General features: G+C 54.3%; 1 long non-coding RNA gene across 1 annotated transcript; it reads right to left on the bottom strand.

The window, feature by feature from the left end:
• Window positions 1-378: 378 nt before the first annotated feature.
• On the bottom strand, window positions 379-17072 carry LOC140390531 (uncharacterized). Its single transcript, XR_011934658.1, has 3 exons — window positions 16944-17072; window positions 4498-4520; window positions 379-515 (listed from the first exon to the last, which is right to left on the bottom strand). It is a non-coding gene; the product is annotated as an uncharacterized lncRNA (long non-coding RNA).
• Between the last annotated feature and the right edge of the window lie 3626 nt (window positions 17073-20698).

Below are 20698 nucleotides of genomic sequence, written 5' to 3'. Positions count from 1 at the left end.
GCGTGGGATTCTCCGTCCGGCCGCCCCGGATTTCAGGTCCACCCCGCCGGCGGGATTCTCCGTCCGGCCGCCCCGGATTTCAGGTCCACCCCGCCGGCGGGATTCTCCGTCCCGCCGCCCCGGATTTCAGGTTCACCCCGCCGGCGGGATTCTCCGTCCGGCCGCACCGGATTTCAGGTTCACCCCGCCGGCGGGATTCTCCGTCCCGCCGCACCGGATTTCAGGTTCACCCCGCCGGCGGGATTCTCCGTCCCGCCGGCTGGTCAATGGGGTTCCCCATTGTGGGGCAGCTCCACACCATCGGGAAACCTCCGGGCTGCCGGCAAAATGGAGAATCCTGACGGCGGAGAATCCAGCCCAAGATATAAATCAGGACAGAGGAACTTATCTGAGTTTTACCAGGGTTAATGACATCCAGCATTCCTCTCCACACTGGGAACGGGAAAGGGCTGTTGAATTTTCCGATGGACAGGACACCATCTGCTCCTGACAGCTTTTTACCCCGATTGTGAATCCTGTAAATAGTTGATTATAAATTGACCAGAAACACTTTGCTGAGTAATTTTCCCAACTTGCCCTGAGTTTCAGTAAAGCTCATGTCCTACCGGTCTTCCGGTGACAGCCACGGAGTGAGTGGTCGCACATTTGGGAGCTCCCGCTCGTGGCGGTCTTTTTGGGGCTTTGCCCCCGGTTTTCAAGTGGAACAAGGTTTAGGAGTGTGAGTAGAGGAGATTGACCCTCTAGTTTATGGAGCTGAGGACCAGAAGTGCCCGAAAAAGAAGGAACAAGTTGGTCGAAGTGGGTGTGGAGCTGGAAATGCACGTGGAGATGGCGAAGGGGCAGGAAGCGGCCTTGCCGGCTCAGTGGTCGGCGGAGCAGCTGGTGAGTTTCTTGAATGAGGAGTTCACCCAGCAACGAAAGGAGAGTCTGGAGGACCTGGTCCAGGCGGTGGACTCGATCAAGGCGGTGGTTGACCGCGTGGAGACGAGACTGGCAGCTCAGGGTCGGGCAATCCAGACGTTGGAGGAGTTGGCGGGGGAGCTCGACGAGCAGGTCACCTCGATGGCAGTGGAGATGGGGCTGATGCGGGGCCACCAGAAGCAGTTGGAGGAGAAGGTGGAGGAGGTGGAGAACCGGTCACGCAGGCAGAATATTGGGATCATGGGTCTGCCGGAGACGTGCGAAGGGGCCGATGCCGGCACGTCCACAGGGAAGATGCTCGAGAAGCTGCTTGGTGAAGGTGCGTTTGACCGGCCGTTGGAGGTGGACTGAGCTCACAGGGCGTTGATGAGGAGGCTCCGGGGGGAACGAGCCGCCGAGGGCGATGGTGGTGCGGCTGCACCGGTTCCTTGGTAAGGAGCGAATCATGAGGTGGACCAGGCAGGCGAGGCGCTGCGCCTGGGAGGGCAGTGAGATTCGCGTGTACCAGGACCTGAATGCAGAGCTGGCCAAGAAGAGGGCAAGTTTCAATAAGGTCAAGGCGTCCCTCTACAAGAAGGGGGTGAAGTTTGGACTATTGTACCCGGCACGCCTATGGGTGACGTATGGGGCCGGGAACTATATTTTGGATCTTTGGAAGAGGCAGCGGTGTTTATGACAGACAATGGACTGGCAGGAGAAGGTAGACCTTGAACTCTGGTGGAAGGACTTTTGTTCGGGACCATTCCTGTTTTCCCTTGGTTTCTGGCTTCAGTTCTGTTTTTTTCTTTTTTGTTCTTTGTCAAGGGATGAGGGCGGCTGGTTTCTTTGTTCTGTTCCTATTGATTGTTTGCACTAATGTTTGAGCAGGGGGGAGGGGAGCGGGGGGAGGGGAGCGGGGCGGAGGAGGAGGTGTGTGGGCGGGTGAGGAAGGCAATCCGGGGGTATATAAACATCAACGATACGGGTGAGGTGTCGGCGGGTATGGTCTGGGAGGCGCTGGAGGAAGTTATCGGGGGGAATTAATTTCTATTCAGGCACACCAGGAGAAGGCGGAGCAGGGGGGAGATAGAGAGGCTGATGGGAGAAACCCTACAGGTGGACAGAAGGTTCGCAGAGAGCTCAGAGGAAGGGCTTTTGAAGGAACGCCAGAGGCTACAATTGGAATTTGGTCTCCTATCCACGGGCAAGGCGGTGGGACAGCTGAGGAGGGTGAGAGGGGCGGTGTGTGAGTACGGGGAATTAGCGAGCAGGATGCTCGTGCATCAGTTGTGGAAGCAGGAGGCGGCGAGAGAGATGGGGAAAGTGAGAGATACGGGGGGGGGGAAGGTGGTCTTGGATCAGGCGGGGGTGAATGGAGTGTTTTGAGATTTCTACAGCAAGGTGTATAAATCAGAACCCTCAGCCGGAGAAGAGGGGATGAGGCAATTTTTGGGAGGACGGGGAGCTGGTCAAGGGCCTGGGGGCCTCAATCGGGCTTGGGGAGGTAACGGAGGGGCGAGAGGCAATGCAATCGGGTAAGGCCCCGTGACCGGAAGGATACCCGGTGGAATTTTATAAGAAGTTTTCCGGGATGCTGGGGCCACTGTTGGTAAGGGCATTTAATGAAGCAAAGGAGTTAGGAGTGCTCCCCCCCCCGACGTTGTCACAGGCGTCGGCCTCTCTCATTTTGAAGCAGGACAAGGACCCGGAAAACTGTGGATCATACAGACCAATCTCCTTATGGAATGTGGATGCAATACTGCTGGCAAAGATCCTGGCCACACGGATTGAGGATTGTTTCCCAGGAGGAATAGGGGAAGATCAGACGGGGTTTGTTAAGGGGCGGCACCTGGCGACCAATATTAGGAGACTCTTGAACGTTATCATGATGCCTACAGAAGGGTGCGAGGTTGAGCTGATGGTGGCTATGGACACGGAGAAGGCCTTTGATCGGGTGGCGTGGGGGTACTTATGGGAGGTCCTGGGATGGTTTGGGATTGGGCAGGGATTTGTGGACTGGGCCCAGTTGCTATATCAGGCACCGGTGGCGAGTGAGCGGACGAATTGGGTGAGGTCGGAGTATTTTAGGCTGTACCGGGGGACGAGGCAGGGGTGTCCACTCTCCCCACTACTGTTTGCCCCGGCCATAGAGCCCTTGGCAATGGCGCTGCGAGCTTCGAGGGTCTGGCAAGGGATCGTGCGAGGCGGGGTGGAGCAGAGGGTCTCGCTCTGTGCGGATCATTTGCTCTTATGTATATCAGACCCGTGGGGGGGGGGATTGGAGGGATTATGGGGATATTCGGCCGGTTCTCGGGGTATAAATTGAATATGTGTAAAAGCTTTTGCGATCAGGCAAGGAGGCAGGAGAGGAGATTGGGGGAGATGCCATTCAAGGTGGTGGGAGGGAGCTTTAGGTACTTAGGTATCCAGGTGGCACAGGAAGGGGGACAGCTCCACAAATTGAACCTGGGTAGGCGAGTAGAGAAGTTGAAGGGGGACCTCCGGAGGTGGGACGTGCTCCCCCTGTCTCTGGCGGGGAGGGTACAGACTGTGAAAATGACAGTCCTCCCGAGGTTGCTGTTTGTTTTTCAGTGTCTCCCAATTTTTACCCCCAGGGCGTTTTTTCGGAAGATGAATGTGGTAATTTTGGGTTTTAATTGGGCCGGTAAAACCCCGCAGGTGAGGAAGGTGCTGCTGGAATCAGGCGTGGGGAGGGGGGCTGGCTCTTCTGAACTATTAACTTTTACCGGGCGGCGAATATATCAATGGTCAGGAAGTAGGTAGTGGGGGAGGGGTCGGTGTGGGATCGAGTGGAGGCGGCATTCTGTAAGGGCACGAGTTTGGGGGCATTGTTAACAACACCTCTGCCATTCTCGCCGGCTCGGTACCCCACAAGCCCGGTAGTAGTGGCAGCCCTGAGGGTGTGGGGACAGTGGCGGCAGCACAGGGGTTTGGAGGAGGCGTCGGTGTGGGCACCAATATGCGATAGCCATCGGTTCGCTCCGGAGGGGCTCGACGGGGGGTTTCAGAGGTGGCAGCGGGTGGGGATCGAGAGATTTGGGATCTGTTTATTGATGAGGGTTTTCTGAGTTTGGAGGAGCTGGAGGAGGAGTTTGAGTTGTCGGTGGGAACAGGTTCCGGGACCTGCAAGTGAGGGATTTTGTACGGAAGCAGGTCTCGAGCTTTCCACGCCTCCCGCAAAGGGGGCTGCAGGATAAGGTGATGTCGAGAACTGGAGTTGGGGAGGGGAAGGTCTCGGAGATCTATAAGGAGCTGATGGAGTGGGAAGGAGCCCCAATAGGGGAGGTGAAGAGAAAGTGGGAAGACGAGTTGGTGGGGGGGGGGGGATGGGGGGGTGGGTGGGGGGGGATGGGGGGAGGGGAGGCATGGAAGTGACGAATAAGGGTAGGAAAACCGATGGCGTGAGGGTTTGAAGGGCTGGTGGTGTGTTTTTCTAAGCCATGTTGGTTGGGAGTTGTGTTTGGGGGGATTGATGGTTATTTTGTTGTGGGTCCTGTTGAATGTTATTGTTGAAAAGTGTTAAAATTCTAAATGCCTCAATAAAATATTTTCCGGAAAATTAAGTTCATGTCTTACCTCCTCTTCCGAGATGCTTCCTCCTGAAATAAAGAAAACACAAATCTGAGTTGACAGAGAAGGACTGCACGGTAGCATTGTGAATAGCACAATTGCTTCACAGCTCCAGGGTCCCAGGTTCGATTCCCAGCTTGGGTCACTGTCTGTGCGGAGTCTGCACATTCTCTCCGTGTGTGCGTGGGTTTCCTCCGGGTGCTCCATGTCTGCACCCAGTTCTGATGCACAAATTATCCAACAGGTCTGTACAACTCTGTTTTATTGTCCAACCAACGGTAACAACTAACTCCTGGCCTGGGTACGTGCTTCACCAGCTAACCTGTGGACCCAGCCTTATCACTATCTTTGAGAGGCACTCAGCACATGGTGTATGTCTGAGTGGCGTGCTGTGAGCTCTGCGCTCTGAGCTATCTCCTGGTAGAATGAGCGGGAACTGTGGTGTTCCCTGTTTTATAGTGCGTGTGCTCTCACTGGTGATTGGCTGCGATGTTATGTATGTGCTGGTTGGTCCAACTGCCTGTCCATCAGTGTGTGTGTGACTGCACCATGATATGCTGATATGGATATCATGACACTCCGGTTTCCTCCGACAGTTCAAAGATGTGCTGGTTAGGTGGATTGGCCATGCTAAATTGCCCATAGTGCCCTTAGTGTTGGGTGGGGTTACTGAGTTATGGGGATTAGGTGGGGTTACTGGATTATGAGGATAGGGTGGGGGTGTGGACCTTGGGTAGGGTGCTCTTTCGAAGAGCCGGTGCAGACTCGATGGGCCGAATGGCCTCCTTCTGCACTGTAAATTCTATGATCCAATTCTATGACTGCCTCGATCAGGCCTGTCCAACCTTTCCAGCTGGATGAGCCACATTTCTATTACTCACTCAAGGGTTGATGATCAAATTTGGGTGAGAAAAGTTTTCACTCAACATTAGACGTGAATGTGAAAAATATCATTGTCACCGCAATAAATTTCAAAAAAGAGGGATGACTAAAAATGTCCATTAAAAAGTTCCAAGAAATAGAGTTCACCACGAAAACTTCAGTTTATCTTTTCACCTCAGGAGCAGAGCTGGAGAGAGACAGACTGGGCCCTAAATCCTGGTTGTCAAACAAGTGGTGGGGACCAGGCCTGAGCCAAGGGCTTGTTTTTCACTAACACTGACCTTGCCTCTGGGGGCACACATTCCGTGGTGGGCTTGGCGGAATTCATACAAAAGTGGGGTAAAGGGCTGGAAGTGGATTTTCTTTCAGCCTGGGGATTTCCTCTTCTCCCCACCTGCTTTGTGGATGGGTGGTTGGGGAGGGAGGCTGAGGAAGGCAGAGTGTGTGTCCGGGTTCACACCCAGTCTCAGAGTTTCTGCTCTCGCACACACACAGACTCTCTCACTAACACACACTCTCACGTACATACAGACACCCACACACTCAATCACCCAGTTACCCACACACAGACTCTCTCTCACTAACACACACACACTCACATCCATACACACTCACACACTTAATCACCCAGTTACCCACACACAGACTCTCTCTCACTAACACACACACTCACATCCATACACACTCACACACTTAATCACCCAGTTACCCACACACACAGACTCTCTCTCACTAACACACACACTCACATCCATACACACTCACACACTTAATCACCCAGTTACCCACACACACAGACTCTCACTAACACACACATTCACATCCATACACACTCACACACTTAATCACCCAGTTACCCACAAACACAGACTCTCTCACTAACACACACAATCACATCTATACACACTCACACACTTAATTACCCAGTTACCCACACACACAGACTCTCTCTCACTAACACACACTCTCACGTACATACACACTCACACACTCAATCACCCAGTTACCCACACACACAGACTCTCACTAACACACACACTCACATCCATACACACTCACACACTTAATCACCCAGTTACCCACAAACACAGACTCTCTCTCACTAACACACACAATCACATCTATACACACTCACACACTTAATTACACAGTTCCCCACACACAGACTCTCTCTCACTAACACACACACTCACATCCATACACACTCACACACTCAATCACCCAGTTACCCACACACAGACTCTCTCTCACTAACACGCACAATCACATCCATACACACTCACACACTTAATCACCCAGTTACCCACACACAGACTCTCTCTCACTAACACACACACACTCACATCCATACACGCTCACACACTTACTCACCCAGTTACCCACACACACAGACTCTCTCTCTCTAACACACACACTCACATCCATACACACTCACACACTCAATCACCCAGTTACCCACACACAGACTCTCTCTCACTAACACACACACACTCACATCCATACACACTCACACACTTAATCACCCAGTTACCCACACACAGACTCTCTCTCACTAGCACACACACACTCACATCCATACACACTCACACACTCAATCACCCAGTTACCCACACACACAGACTCTCTCTCACTAACACACACACTCACATCCATACACACTCACGCACTCAATCACCCAGTTACCCACACACACAGACTCTCTCTCACTAACACACACACTCACATCCATACACACTCACACACTTACTTAATCACCCAGTTACCCACACACAGACTCTCTCTCACTAACACACACGCATTCACATCCATACACACTCACACACTTAATCACCCAGTTACCCACACACAGACTCTCTCTCACTAACACACACACTCACATCCATACACACTCACACACTTAATCACCCAGTTACCCACACACAGACTCTCTCTCACTAACACACACACTCACATCCATACACACTCACACACTCAATCACCCAGTTACCCGTGCACACAGACTCACAGACTCACAGACACACACACACTTTCTACCTCACCCATACACAAAAACACTCTCTCAGACACGGAGCGGGATTCTCCCCTACCCGGTGGGGCGGGGGGTCCAGGCGGGACGGAGTGGCATGAACCGGATTCCTTCGCACCTTTAGGGGCTAGGCCCTCATCTTTAGGGGCTAGGCCCGCCCTGGAGTGGTTGGCGCCCCGCCGGCTGGCGTTGAAGGCCTTTGCCGCCACGCTAGTCGGGGCCGAAGGCTGCTGACGTCATCCCCGCGCATGCACGGGGGGTAGGGGGGTGTACATCTTTGCGTCGGCCATTGCAGAGGCTGAAGGTCGGTGCGTAGGAAAAGAGTGCCCCCACGGCACAGGCCCGCCCGCGGATCGGTGGGCCCCGATCGTGGGCCAGGCCACCGTAGGGGCACCCCCCGGGGCCAGATCGCCCCGCGCCCCCCCTCCAGGACCCCGGAGCCCGCCGGCGCCGCCTGCTCCCGCCGGTAAGGGACCTGGTTCAATCTACGCCGGCGGGACCGTCATAGAAGCAGCGGGACTCCGCAGCGCGATTCCCGCCCCCGCCAAATCTCCGGTGCCGGAGAATTCAGCGGCCGTCGGGGGTGGGATTCACGCCGCCCCCCGGCAATTCTCCGACCCGGCGGGGGTTCGGAGAATCCCGCTCACAGACTCTATCTCATACATACTGTTATGGGCCAGGGTTTAAAAATCCAAAGTGTATTATGGAGTTCACCTGACCTCTAGCTTTTATGTTAAATTTGGCTAGGATGAGCACAAGAGCTTTCACTTGAGGAGTGATTCAACCATCTTCCCAGATACTTTAATCAAAACCAGCTTTATTCTAAGAACTTAGTTAACATTTATATAAACACACAGCAAGAATTTTTATCAATTACAAACATAAAGACACCCCACAGCTGCAGTAATCTATGTAAACACTGAATGGATTCCCCCTTAACTGTTCCAATTCAAAAACGAAATCCCATAAATCAAAACCCCCTGAGATTGAGGCGGTGTCCAGGCATGGACCGCCATTGCTGTGGCCTGCAAAGCAGCCATCTTGCTGCGCACCCCACTGACCACCCACCTTGGCCATTGGTTCTGCAGAGTGACACTGGACTTATGGGTGCCCCCACCCCTTCGCCTCTGCACCCCACCCTCCGCCATGCCGCCACACCTGCTGGCGGGGCACCAGGCGTTCCACCCAGGGAAATTCCCACTGTAACCCCTACGGAGGCGCCGGCAGGGGGCCGCAAAGTGTACTGCTGGCAAGGGCTGTGCCAGCTGACGGTACCCCTGTCATCAGGGACGGGCGCCAGGGCCAGAAGCTTCACAGTGCCGGGTGCCGACGGGCCGGTGGGGGGAGGGGACATTGGGGATAGGGGCCACAGTGCCAATTGGGGCCACCATGTAGCCGGTTGGATCTGTCTGGGTACGGGGGTAAGCCCCATGCTAACACGTCATGTGAGAGTACCTTTAAGAAATGTATTTTTAAGCAATGTACCGTTAAGAAAATAGTGATGTCAGAGAGTGAGTGGAGCTGAGCTCCATTTTGAGGTTAGTTCTGAGTTTTAGTTTCAGTTTTAAGACAGCAGCTTGGGTGTGACTGTGTTTTTGGCTGTGAGCTGCAGGAAGAAAAGCAAGGTGCTGGAGCTGAATCAACCAAGCTGATATATCTCTGCCACCCAATAGAAATTATGTATTAACTGTGACCTGGTGTGTTACTGTTTTTGTGAAGGTGAAGTCTTTTGGATGTGTAAAGGAACAGTTTGCAGGATTGGGTAGTGTTGTATTATTTTCGGGGTTATCTTTGAAGTAAGGGGTGTTAAGAGATCCAATGTTTATTTAAAAGGTTAATTTGAGTTTATGGAATAAACATTGTTTTGTTTAAAAACCACGTGTCCATAATTGTAATACTACACCTGGGGAACAAGCCGTGTGCTTCAAAAGCAACAATCCATTAAAGGTGGGGGTTGGTTGAACTCCACGATACATTTTTGGCTTCTGAAACCACCTCTCCCATAACAAACATATCAACCTTTCACCCCCTGCAGACAATGGGTATTGGAACACAACCAGCAATGATGGCCTTCCTGCTTGTCTCCGCAGCCCTGGGGGATGTTCTGCGGCTGTACGAGCTGGAGCTGCTCGAGGAGGAGGAAGCCGCAGCAGTGGAGCGGGCAGCAGTGGAACAGGAGGCAGCTGCCCACGATGGAGAGCCGGCTGCCCTATAGGCCGAGGATGAGGAGGTCAGGAGGATGCGCTGCATGAGGCCTCATGTGTACCGGCAGCGCCTGTGAACCGAGGACCTGTGGGACCGGACATGCCGTCGAAGACTCCGGCTCAGCAGGGAGACTGTGCAGCATATCTGCCGGATCATGGCACACCTGGCACTGCAGGGGTATGGGGGAGGACACCCGCCCCCCCGGTCACCCTGAACCTTTATGCCACGGGGTCCTTTCCGGCACTGAGTGGGGACCTGTCCGGGATCTCACAGACCTCGGTGCACAGGTGCATCCGTGCCATCATGGAGGCCCTATATGCCCAGGCGGCTCAATGAATCCATTTCAATGTGGACCTAGCCTCCCAGAATGCCCGGGCAGCGGGTTTCGCCACCATCGCTGACATGCCCCCTACAAGCAGCTGCAGATGACAGGCCGCTCTCCACAAACCGAAAGGGGTCCATGTGACCATCAGCTGCACATCATTCACGTGTGCGGTTGATACCCGGGCCGTGTGCAGTACGCCTTCGTCCTGGCACCCTCGACGATTCAGACATCTTCAAGACACCCCTCCCCACCTGCCGGGGGTTTGGCTCCTGGGATTCCCGCTGTGGTCGTGGCTGACGATGCGTATCCGAGTTCACAACCCGCCACCGAGACCCAGGACAATGACGCCGATGCAGCGACCAGGAGCATGATCGATCGGTGATTCCGCCTCCTGAAGATACGGTTCAGGTGCTTGGTCCGCTCTGGAGGGGCCTCCAATATGACGCTGGGAGGGTCGCCCGCATCATGGCGGCCTGCTCCGTCCTCCACAACATCGCGCAGCAGAGGGGCGACGTGCTGGAGGAGGGGGAGGGGGAGGGGGAGATGGGCAGGACATGGAGCCCAGGCAGGCACGGGAGGCTGCACGATGTGTGCGCCAGGGCCAACGCGCACGGGATGCTCTGATTGCCTCCAGGTTCACTGACTTCGGGTGGAGATGGGGGAGGGGGTGGGGAGGGACTGGTCAAGAGCATGGACTCCGCTTCCCACCCCCACACCTCTCCCCCTCCCCTCCGCCAGACACCTCACCGCCTGCAACTCCCTCCATGATACATACCTGCCCCACTACGGGGTGATGACAACCCGCTCTGTGATGGGCCCTGGTTCTCCGCATCGTTTGACAATGTCTGACTCCTGCCCAAGGTGACACTTTCCACCGTCCACCTGGGTGATCCCTGCCTGCGAGCTGGCCACACCATCACACGGTGCCATTGAATCCTTGGGGTGATGGTGGTGGGAACGGCCGAGGGTGCAGGGGGGGCAAGCTACCCACAAGGCCTGCTCATCTGCTCATTCTCCCCCGCACACACCCCCCCGCACCCCTCTGTGGCCAACCCAGTCCCCCACTCACACCCATCTGACAGAGCACCGAGGCAGGTTGTAGCAGTGTGAACAGCTGTTTAATTTGTGCCCTCGCTCCTATAACTAAACTGTGCCCTGCACCCGTGCCAACGTAACCGGTGTCTAACCTTCTGGCCTTACAGACCCTAACGCTACATCTTGGTGGATCACAGACGGGACATCAGGAGTGGAGGCGGCCTGCTGTGATTCCCGGCCTGTGACCTGGGTCTTCTGAAGCGACTGGGCCTGGATGGGCCCGGCTGCTGCCCGGGTGTCCCGGGTGGCGTGATGCCGCCCTGTTCTGCCTGCTGCCCACCAGATGCACCAAGAACAAGAGCAGGTGGGGGGGGGCCGAGGTGCTGTTGCACGGGTCCCATCACCTCCTCCTCCCTCTGGGTGTTCGATGGCCTCGGGCTGCTCCGTGGGGCAGTGGACAAGCAAAGCTATCCACCGAGGCTCCCCTGCCACCTGGCCCTGCCAGTCCTGGAGACCCGCTCAGGTCTCGACCAGAGTCTCCACGGAGCACAGGGAGTGGACCATCTCCGTCTGGGCCTGCGCGACATCACCCATTGACTGTGTCACCACCTTCTGGGTCTGTGTCACATCAGCCAGTGACTGCGCCATTTCCCTCTGGGACTGGGCCACCTCCCTCTGAGTTTGTGCCACGGTGGTCAGCGCCTGGGCAATGCCGCCGACATTCCCAGCCATGGCCTGCTGTGACTGGGCCATGCTGAGGAGCGCCGCTGTAATTTCCAGCTGGCTCTGGCACATGGCTGCCTGTGAGAGGGCCGCCCTGTCCTGGGCCTCGGCCAGCGCTTGCACAGAATGCCCCAGGCCTTGGACATGCTGATCCATGGTCGAAACCGTCGCCCCCAGTGCCTCCACCGCGGACGCCACCCGTGTGGTGTTGGCCTGGACGGCACCACCTCCTGCTCCTCCACACGGTTGGACTCCTCCAACTGCACCTGCAGATGCTGGATGTTCGCCGACAACCCTTCATGTAGTCCCTGGCTCTGTGACTGCACCTCCTCAATCAATGGGATCGTCCGTTCCAGAGGCCTGAAACCTATCTGGACGGCAGCTCGTCCCAGGGTTCAGCCTGCCCTCCGACCATCCGCCCCTCGGGAGCTCCAAACTCCACCTGCTGTACCGGGTCGACTGTGTGGTGCGCACCAGATAGTGTCCCAGGAGCCTCTTCACTAACATGCCCAACCGAGGTGAGTGTCTCTGGGATGGGGGCGGGGGGGGGGGGGTTGGAGACGCTGAGACGGAAAATCACTGTCACCTTCCGACCCGAGCTCCGGGGTCTCCTGAGTCTCGGACGGATGGCTGGCGTCTGGGCTTCTCACTTCATCACTGCTTGTCTCAAGGGGGGGCTCTGGATGTGGCACTGGCTGGGGGCGGGGGACACTGGCTGGGGGCAGGGGACACTGGCTGGGGCCGGGGGACACTGGCGGGGGCACTGGCTGGGGTCAGTGGACACTGGCTGGGGGCGGGGGACACTGGCTGGGGGCAGGAGACACTGGCTGGGGCCGGGGGACACTGGCGGGGGGCACTGCTGGGGTCAGTGGACACTGGCTGGCGGCGGGGGACACTGGCTGGGGGCGGAGGACACTGGCTGGGGGCGGGGACACTGGCTGGGGGCGGGGGACACTGGTTGGGGGCGGAGGACACTGGCTGGGGGCGGGGACACTGGCTGGGGGCGGGGGACACTGGCTGGGGGCAGGGGACACTGGCTGGGGCCAGGGGACACTGGCGGGGTGCACTGGCTGGGGTCAGTGGACACTGGCTAGGGGCGGGGGACACTGGCTGGGGGCGGGGGACACTGGCTGGGGGCGGGGGACACTGGCTGAGGGCGGGGGGCACTGGCTGGGAGAGGGGGACACTGGTGGACCCATCCCATCTTCAGCAGCTCCTGCAAGACACAAGACAAGATGCATGATTAGACCACGGGCCGGGGGGGAGTGGGGATTTGGGGGTGGGGGGGGGTGAGGGGGAGGCGGGGGTGTGGGTGGTGCATTGAGGGATTGAGGGTGGGGGGGGAGGGGGGGATTTGGGGGTGGGGGTGGGGGTGAGGGGGAGGCGAGGGTGTGGGTGGTGTGGGGATAGGGGTGGTGGTGGGGGTGGTCAGGGTGATGGTGGGGATGGGGGTGAGGGTGGGGGTGAGGCTGGGGGTGAGGTTGAGGCTGGGGGTGAGGGTGGGGGTGGTGTTGGGGAGTTGTTGACACACGTGTCACGGGGAATGGTAACTCAGCAGGGTCTCACATCCTCGCCCGCGGCCGAACTCCACCCCGGCGACCTCCTTTTCTTAAGGGCCACCGACCACATCCAGAGCCCTCCGCTCTGCCACGGTGAGGGGCCGCAGGTCCGGGGGTCCTCCTCCAGTTATCCCCCCCTCCCGGCGGGTATTGGCGGCCTTCTCCTGGCGTGAGTGAAACAGAAAATGACCGTGTTAGACAGTCCGAGGCCTGCAGCCCAGGAGGTGGGTAGCTGGTGGACTCAGTGGCCAGTTCACCCGGCCATGGGGCTGGTATGGGAGCCAGCATGTGGTCAGGTTTGGGGTTGCGGGGGAGGGAGGGGGGGGCGGGCGGGGGGGGGGGGGGGGGGCAGGGGCACAGTGCTGCCGACTCACCCTGGCCGCCCTGAGGATGTCGTGCAGTTTTTTTCGGCCCTGCTGGCCGGTCTGGCTGGTGTTGCCCACGGCGTTAACCGGCTCTGCCAACTGCGCCAGGCACAGCGAATGGCGCCGGTTGGCAGCCTCCTTCCCGGGCCGGGCCACAGGGTCAACCGCCTCTCCTCCACCCCGTCCAGGAGGGTCCATTAATCATGAAGCTGCTCTCCTCGCTGCCATCTTGGTGACTGGGATGGTGTGTGTGAGGAGTGAAGTGTGTCTATGTAGCTGCAGCTTGTCAGCCTCCTGAGTGTCAATCTCAGGCCTGGCGAATCCAGCACCGTTTCTCATTGGAATCGATTGTGTTCCACGTGGCGTCGGTGCTAATCCCTCAACAGTCGCTGAATCGCTCCAGATGCGGCGCCAGTTTTGCTGTTGTGGAACTCCATGAATCCTGCCCCAGAGTCAACACTGAGCCTCACGAACAGAGAATTCAGCCCAATGTAGTTACAAATATATCCAATAGGGAGTTCAGGAGAAACGTCTTTACTGAGAGAGTGATGACAGTGTCGACCTCAGGATCACACAGTGTGTTTGGGGTGAAGGGTAAAGATATATTTAATGAGAAACTAGATAAGAACATGAGGGGGAAAGAAACAGAAGGGCATGTCGACAGGAATCAAGTGTTCCCGGAAATCCCACATCAATTTCCTGTCAGTTTCTCAAAACAGCTTCAGTTCTTCCTGATGTTCCTCACAGTGAAGTTTACTTTCCTTCTCTTTCCCATTCAGCTTTAATTTTCGAGCTTTCTCAGCCAGATTCAACAAAGAACAATACAGCACAGGAACAGGCCCTTCGGCCCTCCAAGCCTGTACCTGTCATGATGCCAACCTTTGCCAAAACCCTCAGCACTTCCTTGTGCCGTATCCCTCTATACCCATCCTATCCATGTGCTTGTCAAGATGCCTTTTGTTTTGTTATAAAACATTTTATTGAGGCATTTATGGTTTTAAAACAACAAAAGACACAAGTGCAGATATTTTTTTAAATGTTAGAGTCCCCAATTATTTTATTTTCCAATTAAGGGGCAATTTAGCGTGGCCAATCCACCTAACCTGCACATTTTTGGGTTGTGGGGGAGAAGCCCACGCAGACACGGGGAGAATGTGCAAACTCCACACAGACAGTGACCCAGGGCCGGGATTCGAACCTGGGTCCTCAGCGCCACAGTCCCAGTGCTAACCACTGCGCCACATGCCGCCCTGCATGTTCGCCCATAAACATAGTTCAACGCGTAACACACCAACACACCCCTCCATCTCCCACAGTTCTTGGCTAAGCTAGACCGACATAGTCTAACTCCCTCCCCCCTACCCCCCCTTGCTCCCTGACCCCCCCAAGAAGTCGATAAACGGCTGCCACCTCCGAACAAATCCTAGTGATGATCCTCTCAGGGTGAACTTGATTTTCTCAAGCCTGAGAAACCCATCCATGTCGCTAACCCATACGCCTGTTTTCAGGGGCTTTGAGTCCCTCCACGCGAGCAATATCCGTCTCCGGGCTACCAAGGAGGTAAAGTCCAAAACCTCAGCGTCTCTCGCCCCCTGGACTCCCGTGTCTTCCGACGCTCCAAAAATCACCTTTAACGCCCTGGACATGACATAAATTAAAAAAAATAAAACATCTGCAAATCCCGGCCTGAATCCCCTAACATGTGGACATGATTTGCGGGCCCTCCTGCACATCGCCCACACCTTCCTCTACCCCAAAAACCTGCTCATCCGGGCCACAGTCATGTGTGCCCGGTGAACCACCTTGAATTGTATCAGGCTGAGCCTGGCACATGATGGGGACGTATTAACTCGCCTCATGATGCTGCCTCTACCCGCTCCCACACCGACCCCTCCCCAACTACCCACTTCCTAATCATGGCTAAATTCACCGCCCAGTAGTAGTTCCTAAAGTTCGGCGGTGCCAGCCCTCCCTCCACTCAGCTCCGCTGCAGCAACACTTTCTTTACTCGCTGGGTTTGATGCGCCCACACAAACCAAGTTCACCCGCTTAAAAAAGGCCTTTGGAATAAAAATAAGGATACACGGAAAAGCTAACAAAAATCTTGGGAGAACCGTCATCTTTATGGTCTGTACCCTCCCCGCCAGTGACAACCGGAGCATGTCCCACCTCCGGAAGTCCTCCCTCATTTGTTCAACTAACCGGCCCAGATTTAATTTGTGGAGCTACTCCCATCTCCTTGCCACCTGAATACCCAGGTACCGAAAACTATCGTGAAGTACGCCACGCCGCCGGGGGGCCATTGCCAAAGGGCCGCTCAGAAATCTTCTGCTCACGACCGGCTGAGTTCCCGACGGCGTGGAACTAACCACCTATTGCCGGTCGGGATGCTCGCGTGGAGCTATGAAGCAATTGTGCTATCCACAATGCTACCGTGCTGCCCTATAGGCGGCTGGCGATTTAATGTGCGGGGGTTGAGGCTCGGGCGCATCATCGGGATGGCTCCACAGTCCGAGTCCGCCATGGAGCATGGCGCGGCCGCTGGAGGTCACCGCCGTGCGCAGGCGCGGCCTCTGACCCAGAAGTGCAGGGGCGCATATCTGCAGCAAAAGCTGCGAGATTCACTCCGGGTCCCTGCTAGCCCCCTGCAGGGCTATGAATTCATTTAACATTTTGCAGGAATTTCAGGAGTAAAACTCCACGGTTTTTACACCGGCGTGGGGACATAGCCTCAATAATGGAGAATCCAACCCCTTTTCTTCGGTCAACATCGATGCAAACTACTCATTTAGTACCTCGCCCATTTCCTCTGGCTCAACACATAGATTTACCCCACTGTCCTTAAGTGGTCCAATCCTTTCCCTGGCCACCCTCTTGCTTTTTACATATCAATAAAAAGCTTTGGGATTCACCTTAACCCTACTTGTCAAGGACTTTTCATGACCCCCCCTAGCCCTCCTAATTTCCCACTTCACTACCTTCCTACATTCTTTCTGCTCCTCAAGAGTTTCCACTGTCCCCACGCTTCCAGACCAGACAAAAGTCTCCTTTTCTTTTTGACGAGGTTCACAATATCCCTTGTTATCCAAGGCTCCTTAAATTTCCCAGACTTATTCTTCATTCTCTCAGGAACGTGACTTTTCTGAATCCTAATCAACTGTCACTAAGATCCGATTGGCTCTGAGGTTTCTTTCTGGAAACTCCTGTCTACATCCTGGGCAGGAGTTTCTCTCCTTTTCCCAACTTTGGGTGATACAGGAGCGGCAGAAGTTGTGTCCACACTCCAGTGAAACCGGATCAGTGAAGAAATCAAGACAAATGGGACAAATTACCTTCTCGGACAAACTTTTCTCCTGCTGTCTGGAAGCCATGTTCACACTCAGTACTTCCTGGTTCAAACCACTTTCAGTTCCAATGTCCCTGCTCTGCTGCTGAACACATTCAGTTCAGTAATTCCCTCATGACGCCCACTGCAATCCTCAAGGAATTATTGTTATTTGCTGCTCTCGGTCCCGCCCACTTTGAGAGCTGGAGACATAACCCGGAACAGAATGGAGAATAAACAGGATTAGAGGGAGCAACAGGGAATAATTGAACCCAGGCGATGGGAGTGAAGGTCTGTTGGTGGTGGGGGTGGGTGGAGAGAGGATGGGAGGAGGTGGGGATTGTGTTGTGTGAGTGACTGGCAGCCTGCTGCTCTCCTTCATATACTTCTGTCTCAAAGCAGCCCCAGGCACGGATGGTCAAGTTGTGTTTTACTTTGTGGGAAACACAAACTGAAACATATTGTCCAGCTCCTCCTGACCGTCCCTTTAAATCCACCATGATCCTCTCAATTGTCACTTTGGGAGCCACTCCACATAACTGAAGACCCTCATCCCTGGTCCCATTCTGGGAAATCTCCCCTTGCGCCATCCCTTCAGCCTTGACATCCTTCCCAAAGTGCGGTGTCCAGAATTAGCTGTAACCTCGGTGGACAAGCAGTGGAAATCCTGTCGGGTCTGTTGACACCAAGTTGTTTGTAAATTATCAGACATGTCGACCAGTTTATTATCCAAACATTTTAACCAGATGCCCTTATTTGCGAGATGAACACAGGAGAAACACAGGTTTGCAATTCAACCCAAATTTATTCACAAAAACAATAAAACAGTTATTCTCCCAAATTACCCCAATTATAAACTGCCCAAGACTCTAATACTACCGTGCCGATGAACTCGATTGAGCTGCGGGTCCAATTCTCTGAGTCTCAGTCATCTCAGGGCTCTCGTCTGCGAAGCCAGGTCTCGTACGCCTCTTCCATCCATTCTCTGGTCCGCTGTTGAGTTTTCTCCGCTGACTCTCCGTCAATTCTGAGCTGGGGAGGGTCCCAGGACGTCACCATCTTTTCTCCCTCTTCGCGTTCTTCCAGAAGTTTCTCTGGCCCTCAGCCAATGAGGTCACTGGGTGGCGGTTGCAATATCCAATGGAGTTACCGATTGCATCGCTGTGGGAACCCAGACCAGAATGGGGCCGATTATCTTCCGATCTCCTGTTGATAGAACAAGCCCAGGCTTGCACCAGCTGTGCGTATTCAGGCCCCTGACCTTCCCGTTGCTTGCCATTTTAACACAAGACCCTGCTCCCATGCCCACATGTCTGTTCTTGACCTGCTGCAATGTTCCAGTGATGCTCAACGCAAACTGGAGGAACAACATCTCATCTTCCGGTTAGGCACGCGACAGCCTTCCGGTCTCAGCATCGAATTCAACAACTTCTGATGATTAGTTCTACTCTACCTCGACCCCTCTTTTCACTCCATTTCATTTTAATTGTCTTTTACCTTTTCTTTCTTTCTTGTCTTTCTTTATATATATTTACCCCCCCCCATCTTATCCACCTTTCCTTACCCTTTCTTCCCTTTGCTTCCCCCTTCCCCTCCCCCCACATCTACATCTGTCACAGTTTACCCTCTGATGTTAGTTTCTCTGCTGTTTGGCCTTTCACACCTTTTGTTCTCTCCGGGGACTGCCATTAACACTCTTTCCCCTTGGTTTCTGTGGCTATTCGCACCCTGTTTCCCTGGGTTTCTGGGATTATGACTCATCTTTCATTCTCACTCCACAGTATAAATATTTCCCACTTTCTCTGTCTGTTAGCTTTGACAAAGGGTCACCTGGACTCGGAACGTTAGCTCTTTTCTTTCCCTACAGATGCTGCCAGACCTGCTGAGATTTTCCAGCAGTTTCTCCAGCATTTGGAGTATTGCGTGCAATTCTGGTCGCCGCATTATAGGAAGGATGTGGAAGCATTGGAAAGGGAGCAGAGGAGATTTACCAGAATGTTGCCTGGTATGGAGGGAAGATCTTATGAGGAAAGGCTGAGGGACTTGAGGCTGTTTTCGTTAGAGAGAAGAAGGTTAAGAGGTGACTTAATTGAGGCATACAAGATGATCAGAGGATTGGATAGGGTGGACAGTGAGAGCCTTTTTCCTTGGATGGTGTGATGTCTAGCACGAGGAGACATAGCTTTAAATTGAGGGGAGATAGATATAGGACAGATGTCAGAGGTAGGTTCTTTATTCAGAGAGGAGTAAGGGCGTGGAATGCCCTGCCTGCAACAGTAGTGGACTCGCCAACACTAAGGGCATTCAAATGGTCATTAGATAGACATATGGACGATAAGGGAATAGTGTAGATGGGCTTTAGAGTGGTTTCACAGGTCGGCGCAACATCGAGGGCCGAAGGGCCTGTACTGCGCTGTAATGTTCTATGTTCTAAGTTCTCTTTGCCCCAGCTGTTTGTCTCTGTCCTGTACATTCAAACTTGGCTGTTTGAATTCCATTCAGGCCTGTCTGTGGTTCTGACTGTGGTTCAGTTAAAGTATCCAATTGTCTATTGGCCATTTTACCACAATCATTTCTCCAGGGTCACTGTAGGTTCCCACTTAATTCAGTCCAGAGATCCCTCCATGGAAATGCAACCTCAAAGTTAGGCCATAATAAGACCATAGGGCAGAATTGGCCATTAGGCTCATCGAGTCTGCTCCGCTATTCAATGAGGTCATGGCTGATCTGATATAATCCTCCACTCCATTATCCCGCCTTAGCCCCAAAATCCTTGATTCTGGACTGGACTGTACGCAGAACAATACTTTTCACTGTAACTTGGTACACGTGACAATAAAACAAATTCAACAAATCCAATCAAATCCGATTCCCTCACTGATTAAAAATCTGTCTATCTCAGCCGTGAACATGCTTAATGACCCAGCCTCTACAGCTCTCTGCGGGAAAAAATTCCACAGATTCACTCCTCTCTGAGAGAAGAAGGGCGGAAATCTCCCTTCTGGGGACTAAGTCCAGGTGATGTCTAACTCGTGCCTTGTACAGTTTTAGCAAGATTTCCATATTTTTCTCCTCCATTCCCTTTGAAATAAGGATCTACATTCCATTTGCCTTCCCCATTACCTGCTGAACTTGCACGTTGTTTTTTGTGATTTATTCACGAGGACCCCCCAATCCCTCAGTGCTGCAGCTTTCTGCAGTCTCTCTCCATTTAAATAATATTCAGCTCCTTTATTCTTCCCACCAAAACATTTTCCTGCATTATATTCCATCTGCCAAGTTTTTGCCCACTCCCATACCTGCCTCTGTCCCTGTGTAGACTCTTTGTGGCATCCTCAACACTTCCCTTCCCACCTATTTTTTGTAATTTGCAAACTCGGCAATTCTTAATCAAATTGTAAACATGACAACAATTCACCTTTAAATGGTACCTCCCTCTCCTGGAGAGGGGGTGGGGGGGACGGGGACGTGGGTTATTCATGACACCCAGTGTCCTTTTCTTCACTTCAGCGTTCAGTTGAATTCACAAAGAGGATCCAGTTTCAGTGTCAAGGATTCTAGATCAGTGATCATACAGCGGGGGGAGGGATTCTCCCTTAGCTGCCACCGAAATCGCCGTTAGCACCTCCGCGATTCTCCAGACCCGGTACCCTCCAGCACTTCCGCGATTCTCCAGACCAGGTACCCTCCAGCACCTCCGCGATTGTCCAGACCCGGTACCCTCCAGCACCTCCGCGATTCTCCAGACCCGGTACCCTCCAG

Source organism: Scyliorhinus torazame, chromosome 14, assembly GCF_047496885.1.
Source record: "Scyliorhinus torazame isolate Kashiwa2021f chromosome 14, sScyTor2.1, whole genome shotgun sequence".
NCBI classification, from domain to species: domain Eukaryota; kingdom Metazoa; phylum Chordata; class Chondrichthyes; order Carcharhiniformes; family Scyliorhinidae; genus Scyliorhinus; species Scyliorhinus torazame.
The sequence above is the reverse complement of the archived record's forward strand: the minus strand, read 5'-3'. Positions and strand labels throughout refer to the sequence as shown.